Here is a 21,582-nt window from a genome sequence, read left to right as displayed (position 1 = left end):
TCACTTTGTGTTGAGTGAAAATTTTCTAAGTCTATCTTCCTAATTTAAAGTCGAATTTCAACATTTCTCATATATTTGAGTGAGTTTGCATCTAACTTTGTCAGATATCGTCGATTAACATCCATTGAAGCCCATTGAGGTCGATTGTCACTTTGTGTTGAGTGAAAATTTTCTAAGTCTATCTTCCTAATTTGAAGTCGAATTTCAACATTTCTCATATATTTGAGTGAGTTTGCGTCTAACTTTGTCAGATATCGTCGATTAACATCCATTGAAGCCCATTGAGGTCGATTGTCACTTTGTGTTGAGTGAAAATTTTCTAAGTCTATCTTCCTAATTTAAAGTCGAATTTCAACATTTCTAATATATTTGAGTGAGTTTGCATCTAACTTTGTCAGATATCGTCGATTAACATCCATTGAAGCCCATTGAGGTCGATTGTCACTTTGTAATGAGTGAAAATTTTCTAAGTCTATCTTCCTAATTTGAAGTCGAATTTCAACATTTCTAATATATTTGAGTGAGTTTGCATCTAACTTTGTCAGATATCGTCGATTAACATTGATTGAAGCCCATTGAGGTCGATTGTCACTTTGTGTTGAGTGAAAATTTTCTAAGTCTATCTTCCTAATTTGAAGTCGAATTTCAACATTTCTCATATATTTGAGTGAGTTTGCGTCTAACTTTGTCAGATATCGTCGATTAACATCCATTGAAGCCCATTGAGGTCGATTGTCACTTTGTGTTGAGTGAAAATTTTCTAAGTCTATCTTCCTAATTTAAAGTCGAATTTCAACATTTCTCATATATTTGAGTGAGTTTGCATCTAACTTTGTCAGATATCGTCGATTAACATCCATTGAAGCCCATTGAGGTCGATTGTCACTTTGTGTTGAGTGAAAATTTTCTAAGTCTATCTTCCTAATTTAAAGTCGAATTTCAACATTTCTAATATATTTGAGTGAGTTTGCATCTAACTTTGTCAGATATCGTCGATTAACATCCATTGAAGCCCATTGAGGTCGATTGTCACTTTGTAATGAGTGAAAATTTTCTAAGTCTATCTTCCTAATTTAAAGTCGAATTTCAACATTTCTCATATATTTGAGTGAGTTTGCGTCTAACTTTGTCAGATATCGTCGATTAACATTGATTGAAGCCCATTGAGGTCGATTGTCACTTTGTGTTGAGTGAAAATTTTCTAAGTCTATCTTCCTAATTTAAAGTCGAATTTCAACATTTCTCATATATTTGAGTGAGTTTGCGTCTAACTTTGTCAGATATCGTCGATTAACATCCATTGAAGCCCATTGAGGTCGATTGTCACTTTGTGTTGAGTGAAAATTTTCTAAGTCTATCTTCCTAATTTAAAGTCGAATTTCAACATTTCTCATATATTTGAGTGAGTTTGCATCTAACTTTGTCAGATATCGTCGATTAACATCCATTGAAGCCCATTGAGGTCGATTGTCACTTTGTGTTGAGTGAAAATTTTCTAAGTCTATCTTCCTAATTTGAAGTCGAATTTCAACATTTCTAATATATTTGAGTGAGTTTGCATCTAACTTTGTCAGATATCGTCGATTAACATTGATTGAAGCCCATTGAGGTCGATTGTCACTTTGTGTTGAGTGAAAATTTTCTAAGTCTATCTTCCTAATTTGAAGTCGAATTTCAACATTTCTCATATATTTGAGTGAGTTTGCGTCTAACTTTGTCAGATATCGTCGATTAACATCCATTGAAGCCCATTGAGGTCGATTGTCACTTTGTGTTGAGTGAAAATTTTCTAAGTCTATCTTCCTAATTTAAAGTCGAATTTCAACATTTCTCATATATTTGAGTGAGTTTGCATCTAACTTTGTCAGATATCGTCGATTAACATCCATTGAAGCCCATTGAGGTCGATTGTCACTTTGTGTTGAGTGAAAATTTTCTAAGTCTATCTTCCTAATTTAAAGTCGAATTTCAACATTTCTCATATATTTGAGTGAGTTTGCATCTAACTTTGTCAGATATCGTCGATTAACATCCATTGAAGCCCATTGAGGTCGATTGTCACTTTGTGTTGAGTGAAAATTTTCTAAGTCTATCTTCCTAATTTAAAGTCGAATTTCAACATTTCTCATATATTTGAGTGAGTTTGCGTCTAACTTTGTCAGATATCGTCGATTAACATTGATTGAAGCCCATTGAGGTCGATTGTCACTTTGTGTTGAGTGAAAATTTTCTAAGTCTATCTTCCTAATTTAAAGTCGAATTTCAACATTTCTCATATATTTGAGTGAGTTTGCGTCTAACTTTGTCAGATATCGTCGATTAACATCCATTGAAGCCCATTGAGGTCGATTGTCACTTTGTGTTGAGTGAAAATTTTCTAAGTCTATCTTCCTAATTTGAAGTCGAATTTCAACATTTCTAATATATTCGAGTGAGTTTGCATCTAACTTTGTCAGATATCGTCGATTAACATTGATTGAAGCCCATTGAGGTCGATTGTCACTTTGTGTTGAGTGAAAATTTTCTAAGTCTATCTTCCTAATTTAAAGTCGAATTTCAACATTTCTCATATATTTGAGTGAGTTTGCATCTAACTTTGTCAGATATCGTCGATTAACATCCATTGAAGCCCATTGAGGTCGATTGTCACTTTGTGTTGAGTGAAAATTTTCTAAGTCTATCTTCCTAATTTAAAGTCGAATTTCAACATTTCTCATATATTTGAGTGAGTTTGCGTCTAACTTTGTCAGATATCGTCGATTAACATCCATTGAAGCCCATTGAGGTCGATTGTCACTTTGTGTTGAGTGAAAATTTTCTAAGTCTATCTTCCTAATTTAAAGTCGAATTTACACATTTCTCATATATTTGAGTGAGTTTGCGTCTAACTTTGTCAGATATCGTCGATTAACATTGATTGAAGCCCATTGAGGTCGATTGTCACTTTGTGTTGAGTGAAAATTTTCTAAGTCTATCTTCCTAATTTAAAGTCGAATTTCAACATTTCTCATATATTTGAGTGAGTTTGCGTCTAACTTTGTCAGATATCGTCGATTAACATCCATTGAAGCCCATTGAGGTCGATTGTCACTTTGTGTTGAGTGAAAATTTTCTAAGTCTATCTTCCTAATTTAAAGTCGAATTTCAACATTTCTCATATATTTGAGTGAGTTTGCATCTAACTTTGTCAGATATCGTCGATTAACATCCATTGAAGCCCATTGAGGTCGATTGTCACTTTGTGTTGAGTGAAAATTTTCTAAGTCTATCTTCCTAATTTGAAGTCGAATTTCAACATTTCTAATATATTTGAGTGAGTTTGCATCTAACTTTGTCAGATATCGTCGATTAACATTGATTGAAGCCCATTGAGGTCGATTGTCACTTTGTGTTGAGTGAAAATTTTCTAAGTCTATCTTCCTAATTTAAAGTCGAATTTCAACATTTCTCATATATTTGAGTGAGTTTGCATCTAACTTTGTCAGATATCGTCGATTAACATCCATTGAAGCCCATTGAGGTCGATTGTCACTTTGTGTTGAGTGAAAATTTTCTAAGTCTATCTTCCTAATTTAAAGTCGAATTTCAACATTTCTCATATATTTGAGTGAGTTTGCATCTAACTTTGTCAGATATCGTCGATTAACATCCATTGAAGCCCATTGAGGTCGATTGTCACTTTGTAATGAGTGAAAATTTTCTAAGTCTATCTTCCTAATTTGAAGTCGAATTTCAACATTTCTAATATATTTGAGTGAGTTTGCATCTAACTTTGTCAGATATCGTCGATTAACATCCATTGAAGCCCATTGAGGTCGATTGTCACTTTGTGTTGAGTGAAAATTTTCTAAGTCTATCTTCCTAATTTAAAGTCGAATTTCAACATTTTTCATATATTTGAGTGAGTTTGCGTCTAACTTTGTCAGATATCGTCGATTAACATCCATTGAAGCCCATTGAGGTCGATTGTCACTTTGTGTTGAGTGAAAATTTTCTAAGTCTATCTTCCTAATTTGAAGTCGAATTTCAACATTTCTAATATATTCGAGTGAGTTTGCATCTAACTTTGTCAGATATCGTCGATTAACATTGATTGAAGCCCATTGAGGTCGATTGTCACTTTGTGTTGAGTGAAAATTTTCTAAGTCTATCTTCCTAATTTAAAGTCGAATTTCAACATTTCTCATATATTTGAGTGAGTTTGCATCTAACTTTGTCAGATATCGTCGATTAACATCCATTGAAGCCCATTGAGGTCGATTGTCACTTTGTGTTGAGTGAAAATTTTCTAAGTCTATCTTCCTAATTTGAAGTCGAATTTCAACATTTCTCATATATTTGAGTGAGTTTGCGTCTAACTTTGTCAGATATCGTCGATTAACATCCATTGAAGCCCATTGAGGTCGATTGTCACTTTGTGTTGAGTGAAAATTTTCTAAGTCTATCTTCCTAATTTAAAGTCGAATTTCAACATTTCTCATATATTTGAGTGAGTTTGCATCTAACTTTGTCAGATATCGTCGATTAACATCCATTGAAGCCCATTGAGGTCGATTGTCACTTTGTGTTGAGTGAAAATTTTCTAAGTCTATCTTCCTAATTTAAAGTCGAATTTCAACATTTCTCATATATTTGAGTGAGTTTGCATCTAACTTTGTCAGATATCGTCGATTAACATCCATTGAAGCCCATTGAGGTCGATTGTCACTTTGTGTTGAGTGAAAATTTTCTAAGTCTATCTTCCTAATTTGAAGTCGAATTTCAACATTTCTAATATATTCGAGTGAGTTTGCATCTAACTTTGTCAGATATCGTCGATTAACATTGATTGAAGCCCATTGAGGTCGATTGTCACTTTGTGTTGAGTGAAAATTTTCTAAGTCTATCTTCCTAATTTAAAGTCGAATTTCAACATTTCTCATATATTTGAGTGAGTTTGCATCTAACTTTGTCAGATATCGTCGATTAACATCCATTGAAGCCCATTGAGGTCGATTGTCACTTTGTGTTGAGTGAAAATTTTCTAAGTCTATCTTCCTAATTTAAAGTCGAATTTCAACATTTCTCATATATTTGAGTGAGTTTGCATCTAACTTTGTCAGATATCGTCGATTAACATCCATTGAAGCCCATTGAGGTCGATTGTCACTTTGTGTTGAGTGAAAATTTTCTAAGTCTATCTTCCTAATTTAAAGTCGAATTTCAACATTTCTCATATATTTGAGTGAGTTTGCGTCTAACTTTGTCAGATATCGTCGATTAACATTGATTGAAGCCCATTGAGGTCGATTGTCACTTTGTGTTGAGTGAAAATTTTCTAAGTCTATCTTCCTAATTTAAAGTCGAATTTCAACATTTCTCATATATTTGAGTGAGTTTGCGTCTAACTTTGTCAGATATCGTCGATTAACATCCATTGAAGCCCATTGAGGTCGATTGTCACTTTGTGTTGAGTGAAAATTTTCTAAGTCTATCTTCCTAATTTGAAGTCGAATTTCAACATTTCTTATATATTTGAGTGAGTTTGCATCTAACTTTGTCAGATATCGTCGATTAACATCCATTGAAGCCCATTGAGGTCGATTGTCACTTTGTAATGAGTGAAAATTTTCTAAGTCTATCTTCCTAATTTGAAGTCGAATTTCAACATTTCTAATATATTTGAGTGAGTTTGCATCTAACTTTGTCAGATATCGTCGATTAACATTGATTGAAGCCCATTGAGGTCGATTGTCACTTTGTGTTGAGTGAAAATTTTCTAAGTCTATCTTCCTAATTTAAAGTCGAATTTCAACATTTCTCATATATTTGAGTGAGTTTGCATCTAACTTTGTCAGATATCGTCGATTAACATCCATTGAAGCCCATTGAGGTCGATTGTCACTTTGTGTTGAGTGAAAATTTTCTAAGTCTATCTTCCTAATTTAAAGTCGAATTTCAACATTTCTCATATATTTGAGTGAGTTTTCATCTAACTTTGTCAGATATCGTCGATTAACATCCATTGAAGCCCATTGAGGTCGATTGTCACTTTGTGTTGAGTGAAAATTTTCTAAGTCTATCTTCCTAATTTAAAGTCGAATTTCAACATTTCTCATATATTTGAGTGAGTTTGCGTCTAACTTTGTCAGATATCGTCGATTAACATTGATTGAAGCCCATTGAGGTCGATTGTCACTTTGTGTTGAGTGAAAATTTTCTAAGTCTATCTTCCTAATTTAAAGTCGAATTTCAACATTTCTCATATATTTGAGTGAGTTTGCATCTAACTTTGTCAGATATCATCGATTAACATCCATTGAAGCCCATTGAGGTCGATTGTCACTTTGTGTTGAGTGAAAATTTTCTAAGTCTATCTTCCTAATTTAAAGTCGAATTTCAACATTTCTCATATATTTGAGTGAGTTTGCGTCTAACTTTGTCAGATATCGTCGATTAACATTGATTGAAGCCCATTGAGGTCGATTGTCACTTTGTGTTGAGTGAAAATTTTCTAAGTCTATCTTCCTAATTTAAAGTCGAATTTCAACATTTCTCATATATTTGAGTGAGTTTGCATCTAACTTTGTCAGATATCATCGATTAACATCCATTGAAGCCCATTGAGGTCGATTGTCACTTTGTGTTGAGTGAAAATTTTCTAAGTCTATCTTCCTAATTTAAAGTCGAATTTCAACATTTCTCATATATTTGAGTGAGTTTGCGTCTAACTTTGTCAGATATCGTCGATTAACATTGATTGAAGCCCATTGAGGTCGATTGTCACTTTGTGTTGAGTGAAAATTTTCTAAGTCTATCTTCCTAATTTAAAGTCGAATTTCAACATTTCTCATATATTTGAGTGAGTTTGCATCTAACTTTGTCAGATATCGTCGATTAACATCCATTGAAGCCCATTGAGGTCGATTGTCACTTTGTGTTGAGTGAAAATTTTCTAAGTCTATCTTCCTAATTTAAAGTCGAATTTCAACATTTCTCATATATTTGAGTGAGTTTGCGTCTAACTTTGTCAGATATCGTCGATTAACATTGATTGAAGCCCATTGAGGTCGATTGTCACTTTGTGTTGAGTGAAAATTTTCTAAGTCTATCTTCCTAATTTAAAGTCGAATTTCAACATTTCTCATATATTTGAGTGAGTTTGCGTCTAACTTTGTCAGATATCGTCGATTAACATCCATTGAAGCCCATTGAGGTCGATTGTCACTTTGTGTTGAGTGAAAATTTTCTAAGTCTATCTTCCTAATTTGAAGTCGAATTTCAACATTTCTCATATATTTGAGTGAGTTTGCATCTAACTTTGTCAGATATCGTCGATTAACATCCATTGAAGCCCATTGAGGTCGATTGTCACTTTGTGTTGAGTGAAAATTTTCTAAGTCTATCTTCCTAATTTAAAGTCGAATTTCAACATTTCTCATATATTTGAGTGAGTTTGCATCTAACTTTGTCAGATATCGTCGATTAACATCCATTGAAGCCCATTGAGGTCGATTGTCACTTTGTGTTGAGTGAAAATTTTCTAAGTCTATCTTCCTAATTTAAAGTCGAATTTCAACATTTCTCATATATTTGAGTGAGTTTGCGTCTAACTTTGTCAGATATCGTCGATTAACATTGATTGAAGCCCATTGAGGTCGATTGTCACTTTGTGTTGAGTGAAAATTTTCTAAGTCTATCTTCCTAATTTGAAGTCGAATTTCAACATTTCTAATATATTTGAGTGAGTTTGCATCTAACTTTGTCAGATATCGTCGATTAACATCCATTGAAGCCCATTGAGGTCGATTGTCACTTTGTGTTGAGTGAAAATTTTCTAAGTCTATCTTCCTAATTTAAAGTCGAATTTCAACATTTCTCATATATTTGAGTGAGTTTGCATCTAACTTTGTCAGATATCGTCGATTAACATCCATTGAAGCCCATTGAGGTCGATTGTCACTTTGTGTTGAGTGAAAATTTTCTAAGTCTATCTTCCTAATTTAAAGTCGAATTTCAACATTTCTCATATATTTGAGTGAGTTTGCGTCTAACTTTGTCAGATATCGTCGATTAACATTGATTGAAGCCCATTGAGGTCGATTGTCACTTTGTGTTGAGTGAAAATTTTCTAAGTCTATCTTCCTAATTTGAAGTCGAATTTCAACATTTCTTATATATTTGAGTGAGTTTGCATCTAACTTTGTCAGATATCGTCGATTAACATCCATTGAAGCCCATTGATGTCGATTGTCACTTTGTAATGAGTGAAAATTTTCTAAGTCTATCTTCCTAATTTGAAGTCGAATTTCAACATTTCTAATATATTTGAGTGAGTTTGCATCTAACTTTGTCAGATATCGTCGATTAACATTGATTGAAGCCCATTGAGGTCGATTGTCACTTTGTGTTGAGTGAAAATTTTCTAAGTCTATCTTCCTAATTTAAAGTCGAATTTCAACATTTCTCATATATTTGAGTGAGTTTGCATCTAACTTTGTCAGATATCGTCGATTAACATCCATTGAAGCCCATTGAGGTCGATTGTCACTTTGTGTTGAGTGAAAATTTTCAAAGTCTATCTTCCTAATTTAAAGTCGAATTTCAACATTTCTCATATATTTGAGTGAGTTTGCATCTAACTTTGTCAGATATCGTCGATTAACATCCATTGAAGCCCATTGAGGTCGATTGTCACTTTGTGTTGAGTGAAAATTTTCTAAGTCTATCTTCCTAATTTAAAGTCGAATTTCAACATTTCTCATATATTTGAGTGAGTTTGCGTCTAACTTTGTCAGATATCGTCGATTAACATTGATTGAAGCCCATTGAGGTCGATTGTCACTTTGTGTTGAGTGAAAATTTTCTAAGTCTATCTTCCTAATTTAAAGTCGAATTTCAACATTTCTCATATATTTGAGTGAGTTTGCATCTAACTTTGTCAGATATCATCGATTAACATCCATTGAAGCCCATTGAGGTCGATTGTCACTTTGTGTTGAGTGAAAATTTTCTAAGTCTATCTTCCTAATTTAAAGTCGAATTTCAACATTTCTCATATATTTGAGTGAGTTTGCGTCTAACTTTGTCAGATATCGTCGATTAACATTGATTGAAGCCCATTGAGGTCGATTGTCACTTTGTGTTGAGTGAAAATTTTCTAAGTCTATCTTCCTAATTTAAAGTCGAATTTCAACATTTCTCATATATTTGAGTGAGTTTGCATCTAACTTTGTCAGATATCATCGATTAACATCCATTGAAGCCCATTGAGGTCGATTGTCACTTTGTGTTGAGTGAAAATTTTCTAAGTCTATCTTCCTAATTTAAAGTCGAATTTCAACATTTCTCATATATTTGAGTGAGTTTGCGTCTAACTTTGTCAGATATCGTCGATTAACATTGATTGAAGCCCATTGAGGTCGATTGTCACTTTGTGTTGAGTGAAAATTTTCTAAGTCTATCTTCCTAATTTAAAGTCGAATTTCAACATTTCTCATATATTTGAGTGAGTTTGCATCTAACTTTGTCAGATATCGTCGATTAACATCCATTGAAGCCCATTGAGGTCGATTGTCACTTTGTGTTGAGTGAAAATTTTCTAAGTCTATCTTCCTAATTTAAAGTCGAATTTCAACATTTCTCATATATTTGAGTGAGTTTGCGTCTAACTTTGTCAGATATCGTCGATTAACATTGATTGAAGCCCATTGAGGTCGATTGTCACTTTGTGTTGAGTGAAAATTTTCTAAGTCTATCTTCCTAATTTAAAGTCGAATTTCAACATTTCTCATATATTTGAGTGAGTTTGCGTCTAACTTTGTCAGATATCGTCGATTAACATCCATTGAAGCCCATTGAGGTCGATTGTCACTTTGTGTTGAGTGAAAATTTTCTAAGTCTATCTTCCTAATTTAAAGTCGAATTTCAACATTTCTCATATATTTGAGTGAGTTTGCATCTAACTTTGTCAGATATCGTCGATTAACATCCATTGAAGCCCATTGAGGTCGATTGTCACTTTGTGTTGAGTGAAAATTTTCTAAGTCTATCTTCCTAATTTAAAGTCGAATTTCAACATTTCTCATATATTTGAGTGAGTTTGCATCTAACTTTGTCAGATATCGTCGATTAACATCCATTGAAGCCCATTGAGGTCGATTGTCACTTTGTGTTGAGTGAAAATTTTCTAAGTCTATCTTCCTAATTTAAAGTCGAATTTCAACATTTCTCATATATTTGAGTGAGTTTGCGTCTAACTTTGTCAGATATCGTCGATTAACATTGATTGAAGCCCATTGAGGTCGATTGTCACTTTGTGTTGAGTGAAAATTTTCTAAGTCTATCTTCCTAATTTAAAGTCGAATTTCAACATTTCTCATATATTTGAGTGAGTTTGCGTCTAACTTTGTCAGATATCGTCGATTAACATCCATTGAAGCCCATTGAGGTCGATTGTCACTTTGTGTTGAGTGAAAATTTTCTAAGTCTATCTTCCTAATTTGAAGTCGAATTTCAACATTTCTAATATATTTGAGTGAGTTTGCATCTAACTTTGTCAGATATCGTCGATTAACATCCATTGAAGCCCATTGAGGTCGATTGTCACTTTGTAATGAGTGAAAATTTTCTAAGTCTATCTTCCTAATTTAAAGTCGAATTTCAACATTTCTCATATATTTGAGTGAGTTTGCGTCTAACTTTGTCAGATATCGTCGATTAACATTGATTGAAGCCCATTGAGGTCGATTGTCACTTTGTGTTGAGTGAAAATTTTCTAAGTCTATCTTCCTAATTTAAAGTCGAATTTCAACATTTCTCATATATTTGAGTGAGTTTGCGTCTAACTTTGTCAGATATCGTCGATTAACATCCATTGAAGCCCATTGAGGTCGATTGTCACTTTGTGTTGAGTGAAAATTTTCTAAGTCTATCTTCCTAATTTAAAGTCGAATTTCAACATTTCTCATATATTTGAGTGAGTTTGCATCTAACTTTGTCAGATATCGTCGATTAACATCCATTGAAGCCCATTGAGGTCGATTGTCACTTTGTGTTGAGTGAAAATTTTCTAAGTCTATCTTCCTAATTTAAAGTCGAATTTCAACATTTCTCATATATTTGAGTGAGTTTGCATCTAACTTTGTCAGATATCGTCGATTAACATCCATTGAAGCCCATTGAGGTCGATTGTCACTTTGTGTTGAGTGAAAATTTTCTAAGTCTATCTTCCTAATTTAAAGTCGAATTTCAACATTTCTCATATATTTGAGTGAGTTTGCGTCTAACTTTGTCAGATATCGTCGATTAACATTGATTGAAGCCCATTGAGGTCGATTGTCACTTTGTGTTGAGTGAAAATTTTCTAAGTCTATCTTCCTAATTTAAAGTCGAATTTCAACATTTCTCATATATTTGAGTGAGTTTGCATCTAACTTTGTCAGATATCATCGATTAACATCCATTGAAGCCCATTGAGGTCGATTGTCACTTTGTGTTGAGTGAAAATTTTCTAAGTCTATCTTCCTAATTTAAAGTCGAATTTCAACATTTCTCATATATTTGAGTGAGTTTGCGTCTAACTTTGTCAGATATCGTCGATTAACATTGATTGAAGCCCATTGAGGTCGATTGTCACTTTGTGTTGAGTGAAAATTTTCTAAGTCTATCTTCCTAATTTAAAGTCGAATTTCAACATTTCTCATATATTTGAGTGAGTTTGCATCTAACTTTGTCAGATATCGTCGATTAACATCCATTGAAGCCCATTGAGGTCGATTGTCACTTTGTGTTGAGTGAAAATTTTCTAAGTCTATCTTCCTAATTTAAAGTCGAATTTCAACATTTCTCATATATTTGAGTGAGTTTGCGTCTAACTTTGTCAGATATCGTCGATTAACATTGATTGAAGCCCATTGAGGTCGATTGTCACTTTGTGTTGAGTGAAAATTTTCTAAGTCTATCTTCCTAATTTAAAGTCGAATTTCAACATTTCTCATATATTTGAGTGAGTTTGCGTCTAACTTTGTCAGATATCGTCGATTAACATCCATTGAAGCCCATTGAGGTCGATTGTCACTTTGTGTTGAGTGAAAATTTTCTAAGTCTATCTTCCTAATTTGAAGTCGAATTTCAACATTTCTAATATATTCGAGTGAGTTTGCATCTAACTTTGTCAGATATCGTCGATTAACATTGATTGAAGCCCATTGAGGTCGATTGTCACTTTGTGTTGAGTGAAAATTTTCTAAGTCTATCTTCCTAATTTAAAGTCGAATTTCAACATTTCTCATATATTTGAGTGAGTTTGCATCTAACTTTGTCAGATATCGTCGATTAACATCCATTGAAGCCCATTGAGGTCGATTGTCACTTTGTGTTGAGTGAAAATTTTCTAAGTCTATCTTCCTAATTTAAAGTCGAATTTCAACATTTCTCATATATTTGAGTGAGTTTGCATCTAACTTTGTCAGATATCGTCGATTAACATCCATTGAAGCCCATTGAGGTCGATTGTCACTTTGTGTTGAGTGAAAATTTTCTAAGTCTATCTTCCTAATTTAAAGTCGAATTTCAACATTTCTCATATATTTGAGTGAGTTTGCGTCTAACTTTGTCAGATATCGTCGATTAACATTGATTGAAGCCCATTGAGGTCGATTGTCACTTTGTGTTGAGTGAAAATTTTTTAAGTCCATCTTCCTAATTTAAAGTCGAATTTCAACATTTCTCATATATTTGAGTGAGTTTGCGTCTAACTTTGTCAGATATCGTCGATTAACATCCATTGAAGCCCATTGAGGTCGATTGTCACTTTGTGTTGAGTGAAAATTTTCTAAGTCTATCTTCCTAATTTAAAGTCGAATTTCAACATTTCTCATATATTTGAGTGAGTTTGCATCTAACTTTGTCAGATATCGTCGATTAACATCCATTGAAGCCCATTGAGGTCGATTGTCACTTTGTGTTGAGTGAAAATTTTCTAAGTCTATCTTCCTAATTTAAAGTCGAATTTCAACATTTCTCATATATTTGAGTGAGTTTGCATCTAACTTTGTCAGATATCGTCGATTAACATCCATTGAAGCCCATTGAGGTCGATTGTCACTTTGTGTTGAGTGAAAATTTTCTAAGTCTATCTTCCTAATTTAAAGTCGAATTTCAACATTTCTCATATATTTGAGTGAGTTTGCGTCTAACTTTGTCAGATATCGTCGATTAACATTGATTGAAGCCCATTGAGGTCGATTGTCACTTTGTGTTGAGTGAAAATTTTCTAAGTCTATCTTCCTAATTTAAAGTCGAATTTCAACATTTCTCATATATTTGAGTGAGTTTGCATCTAACTTTGTCAGATATCATCGATTAACATCCATTGAAGCCCATTGAGGTCGATTGTCACTTTGTGTTGAGTGAAAATTTTCTAAGTCTATCTTCCTAATTTAAAGTCGAATTTCAACATTTCTCATATATTTGAGTGAGTTTGCGTCTAACTTTGTCAGATATCGTCGATTAACATTGATTGAAGCCCATTGAGGTCGATTGTCACTTTGTGTTGAGTGAAAATTTTCTAAGTCTATCTTCCTAATTTAAAGTCGAATTTCAACATTTCTCATATATTTGAGTGAGTTTGCATCTAACTTTGTCAGATATCATCGATTAACATCCATTGAAGCCCATTGAGGTCGATTGTCACTTTGTGTTGAGTGAAAATTTTCTAAGTCTATCTTCCTAATTTAAAGTCGAATTTCAACATTTCTCATATATTTGAGTGAGTTTGCGTCTAACTTTGTCAGATATCGTCGATTAACATTGATTGAAGCCCATTGAGGTCGATTGTCACTTTGTGTTGAGTGAAAATTTTCTAAGTCTATCTTCCTAATTTAAAGTCGAATTTCAACATTTCTCATATATTTGAGTGAGTTTGCATCTAACTTTGTCAGATATCGTCGATTAACATCCATTGAAGCCCATTGAGGTCGATTGTCACTTTGTGTTGAGTGAAAATTTTCTAAGTCTATCTTCCTAATTTAAAGTCGAATTTCAACATTTCTCATATATTTGAGTGAGTTTGCGTCTAACTTTGTCAGATATCGTCGATTAACATTGATTGAAGCCCATTGAGGTCGATTGTCACTTTGTGTTGAGTGAAAATTTTCTAAGTCTATCTTCCTAATTTAAAGTCGAATTTCAACATTTCTCATATATTTGAGTGAGTTTGCGTCTAACTTTGTCAGATATCGTCGATTAACATCCATTGAAGCCCATTGAGGTCGATTGTCACTTTGTGTTGAGTGAAAATTTTCTAAGTCTATCTTCCTAATTTAAAGTCGAATTTCAACATTTCTCATATATTTGAGTGAGTTTGCATCTAACTTTGTCAGATATCGTCGATTAACATCCATTGAAGCCCATTGAGGTCGATTGTCACTTTGTGTTGAGTGAAAATTTTCTAAGTCTATCTTCCTAATTTAAAGTCGAATTTCAACATTTCTCATATATTTGAGTGAGTTTGCATCTAACTTTGTCAGATATCGTCGATTAACATCCATTGAAGCCCATTGAGGTCGATTGTCACTTTGTGTTGAGTGAAAATTTTCTAAGTCTATCTTCCTAATTTAAAGTCGAATTTCAACATTTCTCATATATTTGAGTGAGTTTGCGTCTAACTTTGTCAGATATCGTCGATTAACATTGATTGAAGCCCATTGAGGTCGATTGTCACTTTGTGTTGAGTGAAAATTTTCTAAGTCTATCTTCCTAATTTAAAGTCGAATTTCAACATTTCTCATATATTTGAGTGAGTTTGCGTCTAACTTTGTCAGATATCGTCGATTAACATCCATTGAAGCCCATTGAGGTCGATTGTCACTTTGTGTTGAGTGAAAATTTTCTAAGTCTATCTTCCTAATTTGAAGTCGAATTTCAACATTTCTAATATATTTGAGTGAGTTTGCATCTAACTTTGTCAGATATCGTCGATTAACATCCATTGAAGCCCATTGAGGTCGATTGTCACTTTGTAATGAGTGAAAATTTTCTAAGTCTATCTTCCTAATTTAAAGTCGAATTTCAACATTTCTCATATATTTGAGTGAGTTTGCGTCAACTTTGTCAGATATCGTCGATTAACATTGATTGAAGCCCATTGAGGTCGATTGTCACTTTGTGTTGAGTGAAAATTTTCTAAGTCTATCTTCCTAATTTAAAGTCGAATTTCAACATTTCTCATATATTTGAGTGAGTTTGCGTCTAACTTTGTCAGATATCGTCGATTAACATCCATTGAAGCCCATTGAGGTCGATTGTCACTTTGTGTTGAGTGAAAATTTTCTAAGTCTATCTTCCTAATTTAAAGTCGAATTTCAACATTTCTCATATATTTGAGTGAGTTTGCATCTAACTTTGTCAGATATCGTCGATTAACATCCATTGAAGCCCATTGAGGTCGATTGTCACTTTGTGTTGAGTGAAAATTTTCTAAGTCTATCTTCCTAATTTAAAGTCGAATTTCAACATTTCTCATATATTTGAGTGAGTTTGCATCTAACTTTGTCAGATATCGTCGATTAACATCCATTGAAGCCCATTGAGGTCGATTGTCACTTTGTGTTGAGTGAAAATTTTCTAAGTCTATCTTCCTAATTTAAAGTCGAATTTCAACATTTCTCATATATTTGAGTGAGTTTGCGTCTAACTTTGTCAGATATCGTCGATTAACATTGATTGAAGCCCATTGAGGTCGATTGTCACTTTGTGTTGAGTGAAAATTTTCTAAGTCTATCTTCCTAATTTAAAGTCGAATTTCAACATTTCTCATATATTTGAGTGAGTTTGCATCTAACTTTGTCAGATATCATCGATTAACATCCATTGAAGCCCATTGAGGTCGATTGTCACTTTGTGTTGAGTGAAAATTTTCTAAGTCTATCTTCCTAATTTAAAGTCGAATTTCAACATTTCTCATATATTTGAGTGAGTTTGCGTCTAACTTTGTCAGATATCGTCGATTAACATTGATTGAAGCCCATTGAGGTCGATTGTCACTTTGTGTTGAGTGAAAATTTTCTAAGTCTATCTTCCTAATTTAAAGTCGAATTTCAACATTTCTCATATATTTGAGTGAGTTTGCATCTAACTTTGTCAGATATCGTCGATTAACATCCATTGAAGCCCATTGAGGTCGATTGTCACTTTGTGTTGAGTGAAAATTTTCTAAGTCTATCTTCCTAATTTAAAGTCGAATTTCAACATTTCTCATATATTTGAGTGAGTTTGCGTCTAACTTTGTCAGATATCGTCGATTAACATTGATTGAAGCCCATTGAGGTCGATTGTCACTTTGTGTTGAGTGAAAATTTTCTAAGTCTATCTTCCTAATTTAAAGTCGAATTTCAACATTTCTCATATATTTGAGTGAGTTTGCGTCTAACTTTGTCAGATATCGTCGATTAACATCCATTGAAGCCCATTGAGGTCGATTGTCACTTTGTGTTGAGTGAAAATTTTCTAAGTCTATCTTCCTAATTTGAAGTCGAATTTCAACATTTCTAATATATTCGAGTGAGTTTGCATCTAACTTTGTCAGATATCGTCGATTAACATTGATTGAAGCCCATTGAGGTCGATTGTCACTTTGTGTTGAGTGAAAATTTTCTAAGTCTATCTTCCTAATTTAAAGTCGAATTTCAACATTTCTCATATATTTGAGTGAGTTTGCATCTAACTTTGTCAGATATCGTCGATTAACATCCATTGAAGCCCATTGAGGTCGATTGTCACTTTGTGTTGAGTGAAAATTTTCTAAGTCTATCTTCCTAATTTAAAGTCGAATTTCAACATTTCTCATATATTTGAGTGAGTTTGCATCTAACTTTGTCAGATATCGTCGATTAACATCCATTGAAGCCCATTGAGGTCGATTGTCACTTTGTGTTGAGTGAAAATTTTCTAAGTCTATCTTCCTAATTTAAAGTCGAATTTCAACATTTCTCATATATTTGAGTGAGTTTGCGTCTAACTTTGTCAGATATCGTCGATTAACATTGATTGAAGCCCATTGAGGTCGATTGTCACTTTGTGTTGAGTGAAAATTTTTTAAGTCCATCTTCCTAATTTAAAGTCGAATTTCAACATTTCTCATATATTTGAGTGAGTTTGCGTCTAACTTTGTCAGATATCGTCGATTAACATCCATTGAAGCCCATTGAGGTCGATTGTCACTTTGTGTTGAGTGAAAATTTTCTAAGTCTATCTTCCTAATTTGAAGTCGAATTTCAACATTTCTAATATATTTGAGTGAGTTTGCATCTAACTTTGTCAGATATCGTCGATTAACATCCATTGAAGCACATTGAGGTCGATTGTCACTTTGTAATGAGTGAAAATTTTCTAAGTCTATCTTCCTAATTTGAAGTCGAATTTCAACATTTCTAATATATTTGAGTGAGTTTGCATCTAACTTTGTCAGATATCGTCGATTAACATTGATTGAAGCCCATTGAGGTCGATTGTCACTTTGTGTTGAGTGAAAATTTTCTAAGTCTATCTTCCTAATTTAAAGTCGAATTTCAACATTTCTCATATATTTGAGTGAGTTTGCATCTAACTTTGTCAGATATCGTCGATTAACATCCATTGAAGCCCATTGAGGTCGATTGTCACTTTGTGTTGAGTGAAAATTTTCTAAGTCTATCTTCCTAATTTAAAGTCGAATTTCAACATTTCTCATATATTTGAGTGAGTTTGCATCTAACTTTGTCAGATATTGTCGATTAACATCCATTGAAGCCCATTGAGGTCGATTGTCACTTTGTGTTGAGTGAAAATTTTCTAAGTCTATCTTCCTAATTTAAAGTCGAATTTCAACATTTCTCATATATTTGAGTGAGTTTGCGTCTAACTTTGTCAGATATCGTCGATTAACATTGATTGAAGCCCATTGAGGTCGATTGTCACTTTGTGTTGAGTGAAAATTTTCTAAGTCTATCTTCCTAATTTAAAGTCGAATTTCAACATTTCTCATATATTTGAGTGAGTTTGCGTCTAACTTTGTCAGATATCGTCGATTAACATCCATTGAAGCCCATTGAGGTCGATTGTCACTTTGTGTTGAGTGAAAATTTTCTAAGTCTATCTTCCTAATTTGAAGTCGAATTTCAACATTTCTAATATATTTGAGTGAGTTTGCATCTAACTTTGTCAGATATCGTCGATTAACATTGATTGAAGCCCATTGAGGTCGATTGTCACTTTGTGTTGAGTGAAAATTTTCTAAGTCTATCTTCCTAATTTGAGGTCGAATTTCAACATTTCTAATATATTCGAGTGAGTTTGCATCTAACTTTGTCAGATATCGTCGATTAACATTGATTGAAGCCCATTGAGGTCGATTGTCACTTTGTGTTGAGTGAAAATTTTCTAAGTCTATCTTCCTAATTTAAAGTCGAATTTCAACATTTCTCATATATTTGAGTGAGTTTGCATCTAACTTTGTCAGATATCGTCGATTAACATCCATTGAAGCCCATTGAGGTCGATTGTCACTTTGTGTTGAGTGAAAATTTTCTAAGTCTATCTTCCTAATTTGAAGTCGAATTTCAACATTTCTCATATATTTGAGTGAGTTTGCGTCTAACTTTGTCAGATATCGTCGATTAACATCCATTGAAGCCCATTGAGGTCGATTGTCACTTTGTGTTGAGTGAAAATTTTCTAAGTCTATCTTCCTAATTTAAAGTCGAATTTCAACATTTCTAATATATTTGAGTGAGTTTGCATCTAACTTTGTCAGATATCGTCGATTAACATCCATTGAAGCCCATTGAGGTCGATTGTCACTTTGTAATGAGTGAAAATTTTCTAAGTCTATCTTCCTAATTTGAAGTCGAATTTCAACATTTCTAATATATTTGAGTGAGTTTGCATCTAACTTTGTCAGATATCGTCGATTAACATTGATTGAAGCCCATTGAGGTCGATTGTCACTTTGTGTTGAGTGAAAATTTTCTAAGTCTATCTTCCTAATTTAAAGTCGAATTTCAACATTTCTCATATATTTGAGTGAGTTTGCATCTAACTTTGTCAGATATCGTCGATTAACATCCATTGAAGCCCATTGAGGTCGATTGTCACTTTGTGTTGAGTGAAAATTTTCTAAGTCTATCTTCCTAATTTAAAGTCGAATTTCAACATTTCTCATATATTTGAGTGAGTTTGCGTCTAACTTTGTCAGATATCGTCGATTAACATCCATTGAAGCCCATTGAGGTCGATTGTCACTTTGTGTTGAGTGAAAATTTTCTAAGTCTATCTTCCTAATTTGAAGTCGAATTTCAACATTTCTAATATATTTGAGTGAGTTTGCATCTAACTTTGTCAGATATCGTCGATTAACATTGATTGAAACCCATTGAGGTCGATTGTCACTTTGTGTTGAGTGAAAATTTTCTAAGTCTATCTTCCTAATTTAAAGTCGAATTTCAACATTTCTCATATATTTGAGTGAGTTTGCGTCTAACTTTGTCAGATATCGTCGATTAACATCCATTGAAGCCCATTGAGGTCGATTGTCACTTTGTGTTGAGTGAAAATTTTCTAAGTCTATCTTCCTAATTTGAAGTCGAATTTCAACATTTCTAATATATTCGAGTGAGTTTGCATCTAACTTTGTCAGATATCGTCGATTAACATTGATTGAAGCCCATTGAGGTCGATTGTCACTTTGTGTTGAGTGAAAATTTTCTAAGTCTATCTTCCTAATTTAAAGTCGAATTTCAACATTTCTCATATATTTGAGTGAGTTTGCATCTAACTTTGTCAGATATCGTCGATTAACATCCATTGAAGCCCATTGAGGTCGATTGTCACTTTGTGTTGAGTGAAAATTTTCTAAGTCTATCTTCCTAATTTAAAGTCGAATTTCAACATTTCTCATATATTTGAGTGAGTTTGCATCTAACTTTGTCAGATATCGTCGATTAACATCCATTGAAGCCCATTGAGGTCGATTGTCACTTTGTGTTGAGTGAAAATTTTCTAAGTATATCTTCCTAATTTAAAGTCGAATTTCAACATTTCTCATATATTTGAGTGAGTTTGCGTCTAACTTTGTCAGATATCGTCGATTAACATTGATTGAAGCCCATTGAGGTCGATTGTCACTTTGTGTTGAGTGAAAATTTTTTAAGTCCATCTTCCTAATTTAAAGTCGAATTTCAACATTTCTCATATATTTGAGTGAGTTTGCGTCTAACTTTGTCAGATATCGTCGATTAACATCCATTGAAGCCCATTGAGGTCGATTGTCACTTTGTGTTGAGTGAAAATTTTCTAAGTCTATCTTCCTAATTTGAAGTCGAATTTCAACATTTCTAATATATTTGAGTGAGTTTGCATCTAACTTTGTCAGATATCGTCGATTAACATCCATTGAAGCCCATTGAGGTCGATTGTCACTTTGTAATGAGTGAAAATTTTCTAAGTCTATCTTCCTAATTTGAAGTCGAATTTCAACATTTCTAATATATTTGAGTGAGTTTGCATCTAACTTTGTCAGATATCGTCGATTAACATTGATTGAAGCCCATTGAGGTCGATTGTCACTTTGTGTTGAGTGAAAATTTTCTAAGTCTATCTTCCTAATTTAAAGTCGAATTTCAACATTTCTCATATATTTGAGTGAGTTTGCATCTAACTTTGTCAGATATCGTCGATTAACATCCATTGAAGCCCATTGAGGTCGATTGTCACTTTGTGTTGAGTGAAAATTTTCTAAGTCTATCTTCCTAATTTAAAGTCGAATTTCAACATTTCTCATATATTTGAGTGAGTTTGCATCTAACTTTGTCAGATATTGTCGATTAACATCCATTGAAGCCCATTGAGGTCGATTGTCACTTTGTGTTGAGTGAAAATTTTCTAAGTCTATCTTCCTAATTTAAAGTCGAATTTCAACATTTCTCATATATTTGAGTGAGTTTGCGTCTAACTTTGTCAGATATCGTCGATTAACATTGATTGAAGCCCATTGAGGTCGATTGTCACTTTGTGTTGAGTGAAAATTTTCTAAGTCTATCTTCCTAATTTGAAGTCGAATTTCAACATTTCTAATATATTTGAGTGAGTTTGCATCTAACTTTGTCAGATATCGTCGATTAACATTGATTGAAGCCCATTGAGGTCGATTGTCACTTTGTGTTGAGTGAAAATTTTCTAAGTCTATCTTCCTAATTTGAGGTCGAATTTCAACATTTCTAATATATTCGAGTGAGTTTGCATCTAACTTTGTCAGATATCGTCGATTAACATTGATTGAAGCCCATTGAGGTCGATTGTCACTTTGTGTTGAGTGAAAATTTTCTAAGTCTATCTTCCTAATTTAAAGTCGAATTTCAACATTTCTCATATATTTGAGTGAGTTTGCATCTAACTTTGTCAGATATCGTCGATTAACATCCATTGAAGCCCATTGAGGTCGATTGTCACTTTGTGTTGAGTGAAAATTTTCTAAGTCTATCTTCCTAATTTGAAGTCGAATTTCAACATTTCTCATATATTTGAGTGAGTTTGCGTCTAACTTTGTCAGATATCGTCGATTAACAT

This window comes from Diorhabda carinulata, chromosome 11 (genome assembly GCF_026250575.1).
Source record: "Diorhabda carinulata isolate Delta chromosome 11, icDioCari1.1, whole genome shotgun sequence".
NCBI classification, from domain to species: domain Eukaryota; kingdom Metazoa; phylum Arthropoda; class Insecta; order Coleoptera; family Chrysomelidae; genus Diorhabda; species Diorhabda carinulata.
Note: the sequence above shows the minus strand (reverse complement) of the source record.